This window comes from Gorilla gorilla, chromosome 6 (genome assembly GCF_029281585.2).
Source record: "Gorilla gorilla gorilla isolate KB3781 chromosome 6, NHGRI_mGorGor1-v2.1_pri, whole genome shotgun sequence".
Lineage (NCBI taxonomy): Eukaryota > Metazoa > Chordata > Mammalia > Primates > Hominidae > Gorilla > Gorilla gorilla.
In genome coordinates this window covers 139944396-139965487 of record NC_073230.2, presented here as the reverse complement: position 1 = coordinate 139965487, position 21092 = coordinate 139944396, and the positions used below count along the sequence as shown (strand labels likewise).

The following is a 21092-nucleotide window of genomic DNA, read 5'->3' as shown; positions in this document are numbered from 1 at the left end:
TTGAACTCCTGACCTCGTGATCCACCTGCCTTGGCCTCCCAAAGTGCTGGGATTACAGGCGTGAGCCACCATGCCCGGCCTTTTTTTTTTTTTTTGAGATGGAGTCTGGCTGTATTGCCCAGGCTGGAGTGCAGTGGCACGATCTTGGCTCACTGCAACCTCTGCCTCCCAGGTTCAAGTGATTCTCCTGCCTCAGCCTCCTGAGTAGCTGGGATTGCAGGCATGCGCCACCATACCCGGCTAATTTTTTTGAAACAGAGGTTTGCTCTGTCACCCAGGCTGGAGTGCAATGGCACGATCTCAGCTCAGTGCAACCTCCGCCTACTGGGCTCAAGCAACTCTCCTGCCTCGGCCTCAGCCTCACTACAGGCATGTGCCACCACGCCTGGCTAGTTTTTTTTTGTTTGTTTGTTTGTTTTTAGTAGATATGGGGTTTCACCATGTTGGTCTCAAACTTCTGCCCTCAAGTGATCTGCCTGCCTCAGGCTCCCAAAATGCTGGGATTACAGGTATGAGCCACCACGGTTAGCCTTCTGCTGAATTTTTGAGAAGCATACATAAAGACAATGTAAAAAACTTAGCATATTTGTTTGGCCCTGCTAAGGGCATGGTTGAATATATAGTGTGTGTGACGTATTTGGTGTATGAGATATATATGATCTTATCAGACATAAGTAAAAGAAAGAAATTCATTCTTCAGGAAAAATTTTCCCCATAACTGAAGTGTCAATCATTTGAAAAAACTTCTAGGCAGTAGGCAAACACTGTGACTAGTTATTTATCAAAAATAAGCAGACTTTGGAGTTTTGTAACTGATGAGAATAATCTGGCTGCTTCTTTTGTACTTCAGTCACTGATACTGCGAATTAGAGTAGCATATACAGAAGGATGCAGGGGGTCCCTAAAGGAATCACAGAATTAGTGAAACCATTATTTGAGAGTTGCAGTGATTCTTCTGTCCTGGCACTTTTCCCAGTTTTGGTGCTTAAATTTTACTATCCACTTGAAATGTGTCACTGCCTGTCACTTCACAAAGTATGTGCCTTTCACTGCAGTCAACAAGCTGTTTACGTCTTTGATGAAATGATTGCCACACATCTCCATAGCCTTGGTGTTCTATTCCCTTATTCACAGAGATTTTTTTTAAAAACCAGCCTAGCAGCAATAGGTATGTGCTGTGGATGCTTCTCCATGATAAAGGATGAGTTTGTGCTGGGATCTCCTTATGAAAAGATAACTGGCCAAGCCCATGAGGAACAAGAATGTTATGTTAATCAGACCCAAGGTAAACAGCCTGCAGTGCATCTCCTGACTGATTAGCACTGAACCCACTTGGAATCATCAACCACAGGCACGTGGTAATTGGATGTTCTTCTAATACACATAGTGAGATTGTAAAATGAGGATGATATATGAGGAAAGTCAGACGGAGAAACTGAAGTTCAGTTCTTAAATACAAGCCAAGGGAACAGACTAAGTGAATGGTACAGCCAGGATTGGAGCCTGGTTTTCACAAGGTGGTATGTCATGATAAAACAAGCCAAAGAAAAGGTTGGGTAGTGTTTTGAGGCTAAAAGAGGCCAAAGAGTCTTAGTGAATCAACCTTGATGCGATCTGGGTTTGAAAAACCTATAAAAAACCTTTTGTTTGGAGAAAGTGGGAGAAGTTGGATGTAGGCTGGATATTTGTGGGTACTAAGGAATTGTTTATTTTCTTAGGTATGGTAAGATTTTGTGGTTATGTAGAAGAGTGTCTTCATTTTATAGAATGACCTCAAAGTAGTTAGGAGCGGTGTATGTATGGGTGGTTATCAATTTACTTTCAAACAATACAGCAAAAAATATGTATCTATATTACATATAGATAATTAAAGCAAAACATGGCAAAAAGGAATAGTTATTGAATTTAGATAGTATGGATTTAGGAATTCATTGTATTGTCATTCCAATTTAATGTATAAAATTTTTTATAACAGTTTATAAAAACAGTGCACACCCCTTTAATTAGGTGGCCTGGGTACATGAAGTATCTTTTTGGATGCCTAGAACACAAAAAGGGACGACCACAGGCCACCTAATAAGATGATATCAAGAACTATACCATGACGGGGAAAAAGAACTGTTGCAAAAAATAATTTGCCAAGGAAAACTCAGAGTACAAAGCCTTACCTTTGGAGTAGAGGGAAGGAGAGTCTTAAGTAAAGCTCACAAAAACCCCTAACTCATAGATGCAGTCTAAGGAATTCATTCCGGAAGTGACATTAGCATCTCATTAGTGCCATCATGTGACTTGGCCTCTGAGCTAGTCTATTTTCTTCCCTAGACCCCAAAATCTCAGTAATCCTTTGGATCAAACAAAGTTATCTCCAAGTGAAAATAATAGGTTTAGGAAAGCGTTTTTCTTCAACTTCTATGGAGCACTTGCTTGCTTTGTCCTATTTGCATGTCCGACGGACGGTTCTCCAGCACCATTGCTAGTCATCCTCTGCCTGCCTGGGTACTTGATCACAGGATGCCTCTGACTTCTCCTGCCTTTACCCAAGCAAAGGATTTTCCTTGTCTTCCCACCCAAGAGTGACGGGGCTGACATGTGCCCTTGCCTCTACATGACGAAGCTGAACCTTTGTCTGGGCAACTTAAGAATAAGGGAGTCCCAGGCATGCTCTCCCATCAATAACAAATTCGGTGACATCCGTTTATGAATATATGAAATTTGCCAAAGCTCTGTTTAGACCACTGAGTAACTCACAACTAGGTTTCAACTTTTCCTTTCTAGGTTGTCTTGGGTTTATTGTAAGAGAGCATTATGAAGAAAAAAATAGATCATAAAGCTTCTTCAGGAAGCTGGTTTCATATGGTGGTTTAGATTTAAATAGTGATTGTCTAGCACCATTTGAAATCAGTGTTCTTGGGGGAGACCAGCTGCGCTGCACTGCCAACAGCAAAAGAAGTGAATGGGACAGCTCTGAAGTATTTGAAAGCAACAGCAGGACGGCTGTGAGAACCTGCCTCACATGTAGCTGACCCCTTCCTCACCCCTGCCAACAGTGGTGGCATATATCACGAATGGCAGTCAGGTCTCTGCACTGGCGGATCCAACTGTGATCGAAAGTTTTCCAAAAATAAGTTGTGTCTGTATTGAACATGAACAGACTTTCTTCTTGTCATTATTCTCTAACAATACTGCATAACAATTATTTGCATATCATTTGCATTGCATTAAGTATTCTAAGTAATCTAGAGACGATTTAAAGTATATGGGAGGATGTGTGTAGGTTGTATGCAAATACTACACCATTTTCTATCAGAGACTTGAGCATCTGTGGATTTTGGTATCCCTCAAGGATACCAAGGGATGAATGTAATTGTACAGGATATTGCATTGTTGGAACTTTATACTTCTTTGTGGAATAAACCTATAGCACTTAATAGATAGTACAGACTCACTCCATTGTGCCTGGGTTAAAGAGCCCAATGTATGCCGGATTTAGTAAGGTTTGGGCCCTCCCAACCCTCACGACCTTCTGTGACCCCTTAGAGGATGACTGATTTCTTTTGGTGTTCAGAGTCAATATAATTTTCTAGCACCATCTGAAATCGGTTATAATGATTGGGGAAGAGCACCATGATGCTGACTGCTGAGAGGAAATGTATTGGTGACCGCTGGGGCCATGGACAAGAACTAAGAAAACAAATGCAAAGCAATAATGCAAAGGTGATTTTTCTTCTTCCAGTTTCTAAGTTGAATTTCACTGACCTGAATTGCATGTGGTATAATACTAACAAATGGTTCACTATTAGCATATCATGAATGGTTATACTTTACTTTATAGAAATTCCATAGACTTGGTGGGGGTTTTGTTTTGGTGATGGATACCTAGAAACACTCCTGGGGAAAATCGATGACTGGCTTAGATGATGGGAAAGGAGCAGCGAGGGAGTCAATTCTGTTGTTGATGAGAAGCTGCACCAGCTATCTCTGAACTCTCCTCTCTTAGCTGGCTGAGGAGTTCCCTCCATGTTTAAACAGGTCATTTTCTTACATAAGGAAAAATGGTCCAGAGAAACTGGGTTTCTATGGCTGAGACAGAACTGTGCTAATATGTGTCAGTTCAATTTAGAAGGCAAAGCAACGAAAGCAGGTGCTGCTTGAACTAGGATCCTAGAGTATACCTTTGATATGGTTTGGATGTTTGTCCCCTCCAATCTCATGTTGAAGTGTGATCCCCAGTATTGGGGGTGGGGCCTGGTGAGGGTGGTTGAGTCATGGGGTGGATCCTTTGTGAATGGCTTGGTGCTGTCCTCACTTAACGAGTTCCTACTCAGTTAGAGGGAGCCGGTTGTTTAAAAAAGCTGGCACCTCCTTCCTCTCTCTTGTTCTTTCTTGCTCCCTCTCTCGCCATGTGACATGTCTGCTCCCTCTCCGCCTTCCACCATGTATAAAACATCCTGAGGCCTCATCAGGAGCCGAGCAGGTACCAGTGCCATGCTTGTACAGCTGCAAAACTGTAAGCCAAATAAACCTCTTTCCTATATAAATTACCCCGTCTCAGGTATGTCTTTATAGCAGCGCAAAACGGACTAACACAACCTCACTAGAAGTGAAGTCATTAGACGAAAAACAATACTGAGTTTTTAGGTCCACTAAGAGGCAAAAATAAAAGGCTCTTTATAGCAGCATGATTTATAATCCTTTGGGTATAAGCACATGTATGCTAGAACTTAAAGTATAATAATAAAATATAAAAATGATAAAAGGCTCAAGAATGAGCCATCTCAGCCGCTCCTCTTCCAGGAGCCCCTGTGTGCAGCTCCCAACACAGGTACTGCACAGACCGGCCACCTGCTGTCCCCATGTGGCGTCCTGGAGAACTGCAGGGGCACCTGGTGGAATTTGGGCCTTGTCCTTCTGTTTTCTTTCTGGCCTGGAAAAGCCACTGGCCTCAATCAAGAGTTAATATTCTATCTACCCTGCTTAAGCTTTCCCGCCCTCTCACACCGCCTCCCTCCTTTTCCCTCCTGCCTGTCACTTGTCTGGAAAAGGCCTTTTCTCCTCGGGGCTAACACATGCAATTTGTAGCCAAAACATTCTGTCTACCACACAAATCCAACGAGAATCAGGATCATTCCACCACATCTTTTTCTATCCCATGGTTATTATTTTCCCAAAACTCTTGTCTTTTGCTTTCTTACCTATTCGCTGTTTTCCCTGAGTAATCTTATTTACTCCCCTGGTTCCAAATACATCCCTATGTGTTGATTTCCCTCAAACCAGAGGTCTAGCCTGGGATATTTTTTGAGACATCTTGCTTTTTATATTTTTATTAGCTCCTAAGTATAATAGTTCAGCCTGCTCTTCTAAACTTGTCTCAATTTAATCCATTTATGCTTGAGGTTGCAATTTTTTGAATTTTTGCCATCAGACCTTGGCGATGACCTTGAGCAGCTGGAGACAATTCCCACATGCTTAGTGTTCCAATAATGGAACACTAGGCATATACCAAAGCCATCCACATTGCCTTCTCCCCAAAGCCAGCTCTCCCTGCTCTGCCCCATGGTGAAAGCTGCGAACACCAGAGGTCTGTGACCTCTTCCCTCTCACTTACCCACATCCATACTCAGCACAACTTGTTGCTGTTCTCTCTCAATTCTCTCTTTAGAATCCATCCCTTTCTCTGCTCTTCCTAGACAGCTTTCTGGGCCCACCCCTCGCCATTAGTCTAGCTTTGTTATAGCCACCAGTTAATCTTTGTAAAATACATACGTGAGCCAGGCACGGTGGCTGGTGCCTGTAATCCCAGCTACTCAGGAGGCTGGGGCAGGAGGTTGCTTGAGCCCAAGAGGTTGAGGCTGCAATGAGCCATGATTGCATCACTGCACTCCAGCCTGGATGACAGACCAAGATCCCATCTCTTTAAAAAATAAAAATAAAAATTGTTTAACCACATGACCTTGCTCCTTGTCCCTCACTTTTAGCTGAACTCTTATAAGTGTGTCAACCAGGTACCAGACCCTTCGTGACCCCATACCTACCTGTGTCACCATCTTCTGGCTGTGCTTCCTGGGGCCTGCGTTCTGTGCTCACCCAGCTGTTTGCTGCTGAGAACATTCAGGTATCTTGGCATTTCTCAGCCTGTGTCTGTGCTATTTCCTCTGCCCACATCTCCCCTTTCCTCCTCCTCGTCAGCTAGGGACCTCCAGCCCCTAGGGACTGTAAGCTAGGGACCTCCAACCTGCAGCCCCTGGCTCAGGTGTAAACTTGTCTAGGAAGCCTTCCTCTGCCTTCTGCATCAAGGCTTAGATCCCTGGCAAAGGCTTTCTTCTCTGTACCCCTTCAGAGCCTGATGGCACTTAGCATGTTATATTCTCATGACTGATTACCTACTAGGCTTCTCTGCAAGGCTGGAAAATCCTTGCTCCTAGGAGGGACGGTAGACAAGAACAAGACATACTGTGTACACTCCATTCTTACATTCCACGTGAGCTATCCTTTGTGTAGGTGTCTGTGGCAAATCTTCCTTCTAGGCTGCAGCCTCCACTTTTCATAGTTTCTCTCCATTTTCATCTGCCATGTGCATGAGGAATAAAAACTACTTCCAATGATGACCAAAATAAGATGGAAGAAAATAACCCTGCTTCAAAGAACATTTCTGAGACCATAAATATGATTTTGATGTATCTTCCATTATGGATTACCCATGTGGTTTTTTTTTCCTTCTAAATGCATAAACAGGAATTGTTTAATAGGCTAGAGAGCCATGAAAAGCACAATAATTAAGGATTGTTGTCCTCATTTCATAGAAGAGCAAACAAAGACAGAAAAACAGATGTGCCTTAACCAAAAAGGGCAGTAAATTTATGCTAAGCAGACTGAACCCCCATTAAAAGTAATCATTTACAGCGACCAAGGGCCAAGCACGTGATCACCACCCTCCTCTCCCAATAGCTCTGAAGGGTGGGTAGTATTTCCCCAGCTTATGCACGAGGAAACAGATGCACAGGAAAGTCAAGTAACTTGCCTGCAATGCCACGGCTAGTCAACATGAGAGTTTGAATTACAAATCAGGTGGCGGTGGCGGTGGTGATGATGATGATAATAGCAGCTTATCATCATCATTGAGCTCTTATTTTGTGTTAGATACTTGGTAAGTAAGTATTTTGCATGAATTAGCTCATTTAGTCTGACTTTCAAAACAGCCCTTTGAGGTCAGTGTTATTATCATCATTCCCATTTTGCCATGAAGAAACAAAAGAATTAAATAATCCAAGATCGTCTAACTGACATTTCCAAGCAGGAGCACAAACCCAGATCTCTGTGATTCCAGAGCCTGTGCTCTTAAATCAGCACTGCTCATTTCAGTGTGGGAGATGGTGTAAATGGGTGTGTTCACTTGCTGGGCAGCCTCATCTGTGGTCCCCTTGATCCCCACCTACTGGCATTCATGCCCTGTGCTATTCCCTCCCCTGGAGTGTGGACTGGATCTAATGGATGGAATATGTCAAAAGTGATAGATGTCACTTCTGAGACTAGGTTACAAATAGACTGTGATTCTGTTGTCTTCTTCCTCAGGCTTGCACCCTCACGACATGCTCTCTCTCTCTCCCTCTCCTCTTTTCTCTCTTCTCTCCTCTCTCTTATCTCTCTCTTCTCTCTCTCCTCTCCTCTCTATCTCTCTCTTCTCTCTCTCATACACATACTCTGGAAAGCCAGCTACCATATTGGGAACTGCCCAATGGAGAGGCCCACATTCCACAAGGAACTGATGTCTTCAGCCAATACCTCGCCAGGACCTGAGGCCTGCTGAGAGTCACATGAGTGGCCTTGGTGGGTCCTCTCTCAACGAGCTTGCAGGTGACCACTGCGCCAGCCAAAACCTTGATGGCAGCCTATGAGTGAGTGACCCTGAGCCAGAAGACCCAGTTAAGCCATGCCCAGGATCCTGACCTGCAGAAACTATGACATAATAAATTTATTGTTTTATGCCACTAACTTTTGGGGTTACTTATGCAGCAATAGATAGCTAATACAGCTCATAGTATCCTTATCTAGCCTCAAACATTCTGCCTTTAGTATCTAACTTTTCTAACTTTTTAGATAAACTTTTTTTGGGGGGATAATTTTAGATTTACAGAAAAAAGGCAAAGATAGTATAGAGAGTTCCTTTACATTTCTCTCCTAGTTTCCTCTATTGTTCATATCTCATAAAACGATGGTTTTGGGTTTTTTGAGACGGCATCTCACTCTGTCACCCAGGCTAGAGTGCAGTGGTGATCACAGCTCACTGCAGCCTTGAACTCCTGGCTCAAGGGATCCTACTACCTCAGCTTCCCAAGTAGCTGGGTTCACAGCATGTACCACCACACATGGCTAATTAAAACATATATATATTATATAATATATATATTTTAACTTATTAGTAAGTATATCAAATACCGCTCCAGATTTACAAATGGTTATTTTCCACTATGATGTCAATACACACTAATTTGTATAATACGCAAATAATTTTCCTGTAACTATTCAAATGGAAAATATTCAACAAAGAATACTAATTTCCTTCTTAATTCCTGTGCTGTGTGATCCAAGTCACTTGATCTTTCTGGGTTTGTTTTCTTTAGTATCAATTTATATTACTAGAATTTAACAACAGTTGGGTAATACAATCTTTTAATACTTGTAAACACTCTGCAGTGCAAAACTCTGTATTTAAAAATTCCTATTTCCTAATTGCTTAAACATTTAGCTGCATTATTTGTAGCGTTTCCAAGTGATGCTTAAAGACAATCCATATAAAACCAACATCCTCAGGAAAAGAATAAGTGGTACTGCCTAGAGAAAAAGTCCCTCCTACTTATTACATCTACCCTCCTGGTTGAATTTTTTTTTTTTTTCTTTTTCTGAGACAGAGTCTCGCTCTGTCGCCAGGCTGGAGTGTAGTGGCGCAATCTCAGCTCACTGCAACCTCCGCCTCCCAGGTTCAAGCAATTCTCCTGCCTCAGCCTCCCAAGTAGCTGGGACTACAGACATACACCACCACACCCAGCTAATTTTTGTATTTTTAGTAGAGATGGGGTTTCACCATGTTGGCCAGGATGGTCTCAATCTCTTCACCTCGTGATCCGCCCACCTCAGCCTCCCAAAGTGCTGGGATTACAGGCATGAGCCATTGCGCCCGGCCTGAATTTTTTTAATATGATATAGAAATGAGAAAAATCATTATGAGAAAATAACACATACTTATGAGAAAAAATTAGCTTTGTATAAATCTTAAAAAGCCCTTTTGTGAGACAGGGTTTTAAAACTCTTCTTGGTGACCTAACAAAAAAACCCAAACAAATATTTAAAAAACAACAACAACAACAACAAGAACAAATTTGAAGCTGATTCACAAGAGTCCAAGTCTTGGTGGCCAGTGTTTGCTGCTTAGTTCACTCTGAGTGACTAAGCTCTTCTTTCTAGCCAATTCACCTGTTTCAATAGTTGACTAATAAAAAAAATAGGCAATAAAATATGTTGCAGAATGAGGGGGTGCCAAAGGAGAGAGAACTGAAATCTAATTGGAAAAAAGTGAAGCAAAACATAGTGTAAGCTCATTCACAAGACATTACTTACTACCCAGAACTCTGAATTCAAGTTTTCTCTTCTTCTCCATTTTTGAAAGTGTCAGATGACAAGAAAGCAAGCTGTTTACTAAAGAACTGCAGCATGAATAATTTCTGTATTATAAATGATAAGATATTCTATTTTCAGGTTAGTTTATAATTCATTTCTGTCTGTTGTGCCTAAAATCTTGGCTATTCAGAATAATGACGGCTCCTCAGATACTATGGAAATAATAAATCATCAAAGGCATACATTTATTCACTCTTTCATGTTAACTAAAGCAGAATGTATAGCGCAGAGACTTTGTAAACAACTCTTACTTAACTGAAACTACAATAGAATCTGTGTACTAGCCATACAAAATCCACTATACAGTGTTCCTTCCTTTATTATTGAGGTTAAAAATTCACATAACATAAAACTTACCGTTTTTACCATTTTAACCATTTTAAAGCATACAATTCAGTGGCCTTAGTATGTTCCCAGCGTTGTGTGACCATCACCACTCTCTAACTCCACAACATTTTAATCACCCCAAGAAGAAACCTGTACCCATTAAGTAGACATTCCTCATTCATTCCTCCTCCCAGCTCCTGGCAAAATCTGCTCTCTACAGACTTACATAGTCTGGACATTTCATGTAAACAGAATCATACAATAGGTATGATACATGATACATACATACAATAGGGATGATGCATGATAAAAGGTACGCAGCCTTTTCTGACTGGCTTCTTTCACTTAGCATGTTTTCAAGACTCATCCACGTTGTAGTGTGTATCAGTACTTCATTCCTTTTTATGACTGAATAATATTCCATTATTTGGATAGACAACATTTTGTTTATCCACTCACAGGTTCGTACTGGCATTTGAGTTGTCTCGTTCTTTAAATTTAAACTTTTATTTCTGTCAGTGTAATATATATCCATAAACAAGTAAGAGGGCACTGAGTCCCAGAGCAAACAGCTGTTCTCTGTCCTACTGTGTTCTCTCGCAGGCAGCTGCTTTCAAATCATTTATCTGTTTCTTCTGATAAGAGATTCTATAGACTGTTACTTCCATTTTAAAATGCTCATACCGCTATGTCTTCATTTTGACTTTATTTTTTGAATTTTTTTAATTTTTCTACTATGGGAAATGAGAATTTAGCTTTAACTCCACTGCCACCTGTACACATATTACTCCATTCGCCTTCACAATTTAGTTAGAACACAGTTTTTGGTTAACTCAAGAATTGGTATTGATAATTATATAGATACTGTTGATATCATAACTACATAGTTTTAGATTTCCTTTTAAAACTTCTTATAAACTCTGAGATGAATAATTTCATCATTTTAAATTGAATTCATGATATACTTAATTCCTAAACCTTATAGAACTGTAACATTCCCCTCAGCATTTTCAGACCCCACACACAGTCACTGTGTGTGTGTGCGCGCGCACACGCCACATCCTTCAGTAGTTTCCTGACAAAGGTCATTTTTTTTTAGGTTTTTCATTTTGCCCATGTTTTATTGGTCGTTTCACTGGTTATGGAATTTAGGTTTTTCGTTTTGCCCATGTTTTATTGGTCGTCTCACTGGTTATGGAATTCCTGACTGGCTCAGATTTTGGTCTTCTAGCCCCCAGTGCTGTGAAGAGGTCTGATACAATGCTGATTTCTGGCCCTTCTGCTCTGGAAGTTTTGAGGAGATTCTGTTTATCCTTTGTGTCCTTTAAATTTCCTGAGTTTGTGCCATAATAGAGGTCTTTTTCATTTAATATACCTTTTTTTTTTCTTTTTCTTTTCTTTTTTTTTTTTTTTTTTGACAGGGTCTCACCTCACTCCCATCGCCCAGGCTGGAGTGCAGTGGTGTGATCACAGCTCACTCCAGCCTCGACTTCCCAGGCTCAGGTGATCCTCTCACCACAGCCTCCCAAGTGGGTGGGACTACAGGTGTGCACCACCATGCCCAGCTAGTTTTTTGTATTTTTAGTATTTACCTCCATTCTACAGCTGTTAAAACAGAGGCATCAGAAGGAAGAACAGCTTTCCTTGGTCAGTGAGGACGGGAAGAAGCTCTAGTGTTTCCTCTCCTCCATTCCTTCTGGGTATAATGGCCACCCATTGCAGTGGGCTTTGATTTTTTTCCAAGAATGGAGCTTGGAACCCCACAGAAATTGTGTTTTGTTAATAAGCTGACGGAAGGATTTTTGGCGTCGATTTTAAATTCCCATAGTCTGCTTCTAGCGAAGCTCCACACCTCTCATTTACTCTCTCTCTCCTCTTCAGGGGCCAAAGAACAAAGTGTAGTCAACTGTTTTGAAGCCACCCTGTTTTGAAGAGGCGTTTTCCACTCAGGTGGCCTTGCGCCGAATGGCCAACCCTGCCCACTGTACGGAAACAATAGATGCTGCCTTAGAAGGGAGCAAGCTGGCACTGCCCTGGTATGTGGGTGCGGCCAGGAAGCTTTGGGCCAAACTGTGCAGACTTGCTGTCTCAGGATTAGCACTTTCTACAGCCAGAGTGGAGACGAAGCGCAGTAGGCACACAGCCCTTCCTCCTGGAGATGAAAGGGGTCTGTAGGTGGATGAGGACCTTGTTCACCAAAAGTCACAGGAGGAAGTCAAAGAGGAGGAGGATAGAAACATAGTGGTGCTTCTATCACCTATAAATTCTGCATTCATGAAAAAAAAAAGTCCACAAAATTATGGCCCTGAACCAATCTGTATCAACCCTGAACATGCTGGATGCCACCCACTGTGGGTTGGGCAGAAGATGGTGCAGGCCTGACAGAAGTTGGTAACCAATACTGTGCCAGAGGCTTGGTGTGGCAGGAGGTGACAGGACAAAGGTACCAGAGGATGCCAGCTGGGTGTCAGCCTTCTTAGCTGTCAGAACTGGTCTTGGAAAAAAGGACAGCCGTTGGGTATGCTTTTGTAAGAGGCATTTTTGCTCTTGCAGATAGCTGCCTCTCCCTTCCTTCCTGTGACTGAACAGGCCAGAGAGGAAGGTCAAAGGCAGGCAGGAGAACAAGGACAAAGGCATAAAGTGTGGATTGTACACGGACTCCTGTTCTAATCCAGCTCACTTACCAGCTTTCTATGTCAAAAAACAAAAAATTAGAAACTTGGATGGGAAAGAGGCTGGCACAAATGTAAATTATGAACTGAGTTCCAAAGGAAAAGAGTCAACAGATAAGAGATTCTTGTGGGTACCCTACCTGCGAATTACTTTGAAATGGCCTTGGAAGGGTCCTGATGGGCATGGAAAAAAAAAACCCACTAGCCCCATTTTCCCAATATAGAAGCGAAGGTCAATAGCAGTACCTCGAAATGTCTGGGAAGTGAAAGTGACAGAGAAAAAGAGGACTTGTGGACATATGTGTTGGCCTTTTTTATCTGAAGGTGCTATGACTGGTGAAGATGGGCTGCGTTCTGGGTCCCTGGGAAGCTGATCCTGAGCTCCTGTCTCTGTCCCAGCAGCGGGAGCCCCTCAGTGCTATAGAATGTGAGGTCTGCTGTGAGTCCAAAAGACCAGACATGTGACACATTCCTCTGCTTTCTGGAGCATAGTATCAGCCCTTAGAAGCAGCTGTTCACCTCTCCTTTAGTAGCTCAGCAAGAATTCAGTTCAGTAAAAATTTATTTAGCACCTACCCTGCTCCAGGTACTCTCTAGGCACTGAGAGGGGGTTTTCCTGTACTGTGCCCAGAACTCTGCTGCTCAGGCCTTTCTCAGCTCAGGATACTGGCTTAAGCAGCTAAACTGATTGCAAGTGCCACCCTTCCATGCTGCTAAAAACCCATGCTGTTCTCCTAGACAAAGTTAATGTCTGGCTCAACATACCACACCTTCTCTCTTAAGTCTTTAAGTTCTGAGAAAGGGATCCCAGGAGGGATGCAGGACTCTTGATGTTGAATGAGAGGCAAGACCCTCCACTCCTGCTGCTCGACCCTCTCCCAGGTCCCCTAGAGGAAAGGCTCATCCTGTGGCTTCTCCCTCCTAAACCAATCCCTGTGCATCCCTTTGTTTGTGCCACGTCCACACACTAATCTCTCTGCCTAGTGTTGGCAGATGCTGGTGGGATGGAGCTGCAGTTTGTGTCTCTGAAGCAGATTAAACACTGTCTGCCCCAGCCTGTCTTAACTATCTTCTCACTGGTTAACAGTCCTTGGAAGAATACACAATCCACACAAGCTCTCAGAAAGCAGAAGTTCCATGATTCGTGACCAGAGTCTCATAGCACAGAATTCATCTCTAAAAACAGGTTTGTAGCTGACCAGACTCCACCAGCTCAGATATGTCCACCCCTAGCTTGAAATGAAAGGTGAGGGGAAGGTCGAGCTCAGAGCTCAGTACTCTGAGGACTGCCTCTGGTCAGGTTCCAGATCAGAACAGACCACTGTCCTGTCACTATTGGTCTAACACACGGGATCTCTGGTAACACACATAGTACATTCTACTTTGCATCACCCATATGCACGTTTTTCTCACCAAATAGACTGTAAACTTCTTGATTCAGGGTCCATATTCCTAGCATATGCCTAGCATAATATAGGTACTCTCTGTGTTCAATCACATTAGCATGGAAAGTACTATTCCCTGCAGATTCTGTGGGATTATGGAGGATTAGCCTATGACAGAGCTTTATATAAACCCACATTTGCTGAATGTCAGCAATGAAGCAGCCCACTGCTGCTGACTCCAGTGAAGTCAGCAAAACCCACACTGAGCAGAAGCCCTTGTGGTTGTCTTAGGAACTGTGACATACCTCTTATCATTCGCCATAAATGGCAAAAATATTGTGCTTGGCCTGCCTTGAGTTCACTTTGGGGCCAGGTTGTTTTCTGACAATTCAAAGAACTACTCCTATGTAGATGGCGTTCAGGAAATGGGAGCATCCGAATCTATAAATTTTAGCCAGAAATTTCCCCTATATTTTATATCTCAAAAGGAGCTCAAGGGAGCAGATGAGGTTGGTAGAAGTACAGAAGGGGGGTGGGGGTGCTGCACTTCCCCATATCACTTCTAGCACATCTCACAACTAAGAGTTTGAATCTACTACCTTTGTAGGAGTTCAATTTTCAAGTTCAGATGATTCAGCACCATGGTCAGAGCCAATGACATAACAAATGTGAACCTGAAGGAAACCCTCTCTGTAGGAGGAAAATAAAGGGAGTCTTTCAGAGAAGTATTCTCTGTCTTCCCCCACTCTGATAACCTCTAAGCCAATGCTTAGGTTAGCCAGAGGAAAAAAACCAACTCCCAACTCCATGTTATGACAGGCCCCTTCTGTCTTCAAGTGTTGCCTGAACTAGCAACCATAGGTCTCAATCTGAATTTATCCCATTGTCTTTCTCACTTTGGCAGTAAGTTATGTCTTCTTTTTTGGTGATTTTTTTTTAGAGACAGAGTCTTGCTCTGGCACCCAGATTGGAGTACAGCGGTGCAACCACGACTCACTGCAGCCTTGACCTCCCAGCCTCAGATGATCCTCCCACCTCAGTCTCCCAAGTAGTCAGGACTACAGGTGTGCGCCACCACACCTGGAGAATTATTTTTTAAAACTTTTGTAGAGATGGAGTCTTACTATGTTGCCCAGGCTGGTCTCAACTCCTGGGCTCAAGCAATCCCCCTGCCTTGGCCTCCCAAAGTGCTGGGATTACAGGCATAAGCCACCATGCCTGCCCCCTCCTTTTTTTTTTTTTTTTGTATTTTTAATTGATGTATCATAGTTGTACATATTTTTGGGGTATGTGTGATATTTTGATATATGTATACGATGTGTAATGATCAAATCAGGTTAATTGGGATATGTGTCATCTTAAATACTTACCTTTTTGTGTTGGGAACATTACAGTTCTTCTAGCTATTTTGAAACATACAATAAATTATTGTTAACTATAATTTTCTTACTGTACTGTTGAATACTAGAACTTCTTCCTTCTAATTTTATTTCTGTACCCATTAACCAACTTCTCTTCATTCCCCCTGCCCCCACTCCCTGCCTCTCCTCTGAGAAACACCATTCTACTCTCCACTACTGGCCACTTCCATGAGATCCACTTTTTAAACTCACACACATAAATGAAAATATGTGACATTGGTGCTCAATAACATGTAGTTCCATCCATGTTGCTACAAATGACAGGATTTCATTATGTTTGTGGTGAAAAAATATTTCACTGTGAATATATACCACATTTTCTTTATCCATTCATCTATTGATGGACACAGGTTGATTCCATAATCTTGGCTATTGTGAATAGTTCTACAGTAAACATTGGAGTGCAGATACCTCTTTGATATATTGACTTCTTTTGGATATATACCCAGCAGTGAGATTCCTGGATCATATGGTAGTTTTATTTTTAGTTTATTGAGAAGCCTCCATACTGTTTTCATAGTGGCTATTGTACTTACATTCCCACCAACACTATACCAGGGTTCCTCTTTCTCTGCATCCTTGCCAGCATTTGTTATTTTTTTCTCTTTTTGATAATAGATTTCTAACTGAAGTGAGTTGATATCTCATTGTGGTTTTGATTTGCATTTCCCTGATGATTAGTGATGTTGAGCATTTTGTAATCTACCTGTGGCCATTTGTATGTCTTCTTTTGAGAAATTTTTACCCAGCTCTTTTGCCCATTAAAAAAAATCAGATTGTTATTTTGCTATTGAATTGTTTACATTTCTTACATATTCTATGTATTAATTCATTGTTAGATGGATAGTTTGCAGATATGTTCTTCCATTCTGAAGGCTGTCTCTACACTTTGTTCCTTCCTTTGCTGTCTAGAAGCTTCTTAGCTTGATGTAATCCCATTTTTCTATTTTTTGCTTTGACTTCCTATTCTTTTGCGGTCCTACCCTAAAAAATCTTTGCCCAAACCAATGTCCTGTAGCATTTCTTCAGTGTTTTGTTCTAGCAGATTCATAGTTTTAGGTCTTACATTTAAGTCTTGAATTCATTTTGAGTTGATACTTGTATATGATGAAAGATGGGGATCTGGTTTTATTTTTCTGCAAACAGATATACAGTTTTCCCAGCACCATTTATTAAGGAGACTCTTTTCCCCCCCAGTATGTGTTCTTAGTGCCTTTGTCGAAAATGAGTTGGCTCTAAGTACATAGACTTATTTCTGAGTTCTTCATTCTGTTCCATTGGTCTATGTGTCTGTTTTTATACCAGTACTATGCTTTTTTGGCTACTATACCTCTGTAGTTTAATTTGTTTGTTTTCTGAGACAGGGTCTCTCTCTGCTGCCCAGGCTGGAGTGCAGTGATGCAATCGCAACTCACTGCAACCTCCGCCTCCCGGGTTCAAGTGAATCTCCTGCCTCAGCCTCCCAAGTAGCTGGGATTACAGGTACCCGCGACCATGCCCAGCTAATTTTTGTATTTTCAGTAGAGACGGGGTTTCGCCATGTTGGCCAGACTGGTCTCGAACTCCTGGCTTCAAACAATCTACCCACCTCAGCCTCCCAAAGTGCTGGGACTAGAAGCATGAGCCACTGCATCTGGCCTGTAGTATAATTTGAAGTCAGATAATGTGATGCTTCCAGCTTTGTTCATTTTGTTCAGGATTGCTTTGGCTATTTGGGGTCTTTCGTGTTTTCATATAAATTTCAGGATTTTTTTTTCTATTTCTGTGAAGAACTGTCATTGGTATTTTTATAGGAATTGCATCAAATCTGTAGATTGCTTTGGGTAGTATTGTCATTTTAACAATATTAATTCTTCTGAAAAGTGAGCATGGGATGTCTTGCCCTTTTTATCCTCTTCAATTTCTTTAATCAGTGTTTTGTAGTTTTCCTTGTAGAAGTCTTCCACCTCCTAAATTTATTCCTAGGCATTTTATTTGTAGATGTTGTAAGATTGCTTTATTGGTTTCTTTTTCAGATTGTTGGCTGCTGGCATATAGAAATTTTACTGATTTTTGTATGTTGATCTTATATCCTGTAACTTTGCTGAATCTGTCACTTCTAATAGGTTTTTTTGGTGGACTCTTTAGGTTTTTCTAAATATAAGATCGCGTTGTTTGCAAACAAGGATAAGTCAACTTCTTCCTTTCCAATTTGCATGCCCTTTATTTCTTTCTCTTGACTAATTGCTTTGGCTAGTACTATGTTGAATAAAAGTGGTGAAAGTGGGCATCCTCGTCTTATTCTAGTTCTTACTGCAAAGGCTTTCCATTTTTTCCCATTTAATATTAGCTGTAGGATTCTTATATGTGGCCCTTATCACACTGAGGTATGTTCTTTCTTTCTTTTTTTTTTTTTTGAGATGGAGTCTTGCTCTGCTGCCCAGGCTGGAAGTGCAGTGGTGTGATCTCAGGTCACTGCAACCTCCACCTCCCAGGTTCAAGCAATTCTCCTGCCTCAGCCTCCCAAGTATCTGGGACTACAGATGTGTACCACCATCCCTTGCTCTTTTTTTGTATTGTTTTAGCAGAGACGAGTTGTATTAGGGTTCTCTTTTACTGTATTAGTTCGTTTTCATGCTGCTGATAAAGATACCCAAAATTGGGAACAAAAAGAGATTTAATTGGACTTACAGTTCCACATGGCTGGGGAGGCCTCAGAATCATGGCAGGAGGCAAAAGGCACTTCTTACATGGCAGTGGCAAGAGAAAACTGAGGAAGAAGCAAAAACAGAAACCCCTGATAAACCCATCAGATCTCATGAGACTTATTCACTATCACAAGAATAGCATGGGAAAGACCAGCCCCCATGATTCAGTTACCTCCCACTGGGTCCCTCCCACAACATATGAGAATTCTGGGAGATACAATTCAAGTTGAGATTTGGGTGGGGACACAGCCAAACCACATCATTCTGCCTCTGGCTCCTCCAAATCTCATGTCCTCACGTTTCAAAACCAATCATGCCTTCCCAACAGTCCTCCAAAGTCTTAACTCATTTCAGCATTAACCCAAAAGTCCACAGTCCAAAATCTCATCTAAAACAAGGCTAGTCCCTCCTGACTGTGAGCCTGTAAAATCAAAAACAAGCTAGTTACTTCCTAGATACAATGTGGGTACAGGTATTGGGTAAATACAGCCATTCCAATTGGGAGAAATTGGCCAAAACAAAGGATTACAGGGCCCATGCAAGTCCAAAATGCAGTGGGGCAGTCAAATTCTAAAGCTTCAAAATGATCTCTTTTAACTCCAGGTCTCATATCCAGGTCACGCTGATGCAAGAGGTGGGTTTCCATGGTCTTGGGCAGCTCCACCCCTGTGGATTTGCAGGGTACAACCTCCCTCCTGGCTGCTTTCATGGGCTGACATTGAGTGTCTGCAGCTTTTCCAGGTGCATGGTGCAAGCTGTTGGTGGATCTACCATTCTGAGGTCTGGAGTACAGTGGCCCTCTTCTCATAGCTCCATTAGGCAGTGCCCTAGTAGGGATTCTATGTGGGGGCTCTGACCCCACATTTCCCTTCCACAACATCCTAGCAGAGGTTCTCCATGAGGACCCCACCGCTGCAGCAAACTTTTTCCTGGGCATCCAGCCATTTCCATTCATCTTCTGAAATCTAGGCCGAGGTTCCCAAACCTCAATTCTTCTGTGTACCCACAGGCTCAACACCACATAGAAGCTGCCAAGGCTTGGGGCTTCAACCCTCTGAAGCCACAGCCTATGCTCTGTGTTGGCCCCTTTCAGCCATGGCTGGAGCGGCTGGGACACAGGGCACCAGCATGGGTACTCCCCTGGGCCCGGCCCACAAAACCACTTTTTCCTCCTGGGCCTCCAGGCCTGTGATGGCAGGGACTGCTGTGAAGGTCTCTGATATGGCCTAGAGAGACATTTTCCCCATGGTCTTGGGGATTCATATTAGGCTCCTTGCTATTTATGCAAATTTCTGCAGCCAGCTTGAATTTCTCCTTAAAAAAATTGTTTTTTCTTTTCTACTGCATCATCAGGCTGCAAATTTTCTGAACTTTTGTGCTCTGTTTCCCTTTTAAGATGGAATGCTTTTTAACAGCACCCAAGTCACCTTTTTGAATGCTTTGCTGCTTAGAAATTTCTTCCACCAGATAACCTAAATCATCTCTCTCAAGTTCAAAATTTCCACAAATCTCTAGGACAGGGGCAAAATGCCACCAGTCTCTTTGCTAAAACATAACAAGAGTCACCTTTGCTCCAGTTCCCAACAAGTTCCTCATCTCCATCTGAGACCACCTCAGCTTGGACCTTATTGTCCATATCACTATCAGCATTTTTGTCAAAGCTTCTAGGAGGCTCCAAACTTTTCCACATTTTCCTGTCTTCTTCTGAGTTCTCCAAACTGTTCTAACCTCTGCTTGTTACCCAGTTCCAAAGTTGCTTCCACATTTTCAGGTATCTTTTCAGCAACGCCCCACTCTACTGGTACCAATCTACTGTATTAGTTCGTTTTCATGCTGCTGATAAAGACATACCCAAAACTGGTAACAAACAGAGGTTTAATTGGACTTACAGTTCCACATGGCTGGGGAGGCCTCAGAATCATGGTGGGAGGTGAAAGGCACTTCTTACAGTGTGGTGGCAAGAGAAAAAAAAGAAGCAAAAGCAGAAACCCCTGATAAACCCATCAGATCTCATGAGACTTATTTACTATCATGAGAATAGCACAGGAGAGGCCACTCCCATGACTCAGTTACCTCTCACTGGGTCCCTCTCACAACATGTGGGAATTCTGGGAGATACAATTCAAGTTGAGATTTAGGTGGGTTACACAGCCAAACCATATCACAATTTCACCACACTGGCCAAGGTGGTCTCGAACTCCTGACTTTAAGTGATCCACCTGCCTCACCCTCCCAAGGTGTTGGGATTACAGGCCTGAGCCACCATGCCTGGCCTGAGGTATGTTCATTCTATACCCAGTTTGTTGAGGATTTTTTTCATGAAGGACATTGAATTTAACTGAATGTTTTTTCAACATCCATTGAAATAATCACATGTTTTTTGTCCTTCATTCTGTTGATGTGATGTATCATGTTTGTTGATTTGCATATGTTGAACCATCCTTGCATCCCTGGGATGAATCCACTTGATTCTAGTGAAAGATCTTTTTAATGTTTTTGAATTCTGTTTGCTAGTATTTTGTGGAGGATTTTTACATCTATGTTCATCAGTGATATTGGCCCACAGTTGATTTTTTCTTTTATTTTTTGTTTTTGGTAGTGTGTTTGTCTGGTTTTGGTATCAGGATAATGCTGGCCTGGTAAAATGAGTTTCTCTCCTCTTCACTTATTTGAAATAATTTGAGTAGAATTGGTATTAGGTCTTCCTTAAGTGTTTGCTAGAATTCAGAAGTGAACCTGGCAGGTCCCAAGTTTTGAAGGGAGACTTTTTATTGTAGCTTGATCTCATGACTTGTTATTGGTTTGTTTAGGTTTTCTGTTTCTTCATGGTTCAATCATGGTAGAGTATGTGTTCAGGAGTTTATCCATTTCTTCTAGATATTTCAGTTTGTGTATAGTTGTTCATGATAGTCTAATGATTCTATTTCT

General features: G+C 42.1%; 1 long non-coding RNA gene and 2 other non-coding genes across 3 annotated transcripts in view; 2 read left to right on the top strand and 1 right to left on the bottom strand.

The window, feature by feature from the left end:
• Positions 1–2833: 2833 nt before the first annotated feature.
• MIR29B-1 (microRNA mir-29b-1) lies at positions 2834–2914 on the top strand. Its single transcript, NR_106235.1, has one exon. It is a non-coding gene; the product is annotated as a microRNA mir-29b-1 (primary transcript).
• A 626-nt stretch (positions 2915–3540) lies between these two features.
• MIR29A (microRNA mir-29a) lies at positions 3541–3604 on the top strand. The gene has a single exon (NR_106225.1). It is a non-coding gene; the product is annotated as a microRNA mir-29a (primary transcript).
• A 13594-nt stretch (positions 3605–17198) lies between these two features.
• The window catches only part of LOC109027686 (uncharacterized), a 71187-nt gene continuing 67293 nt past the window's right edge, over positions 17199–21092 (bottom strand). Inside the window, exon 4 of the long non-coding RNA XR_008681278.2 lies at positions 17199–18226. This is a non-coding gene — a long non-coding RNA (uncharacterized lncRNA). The remainder of the gene's footprint in view (positions 18227–21092) is intronic.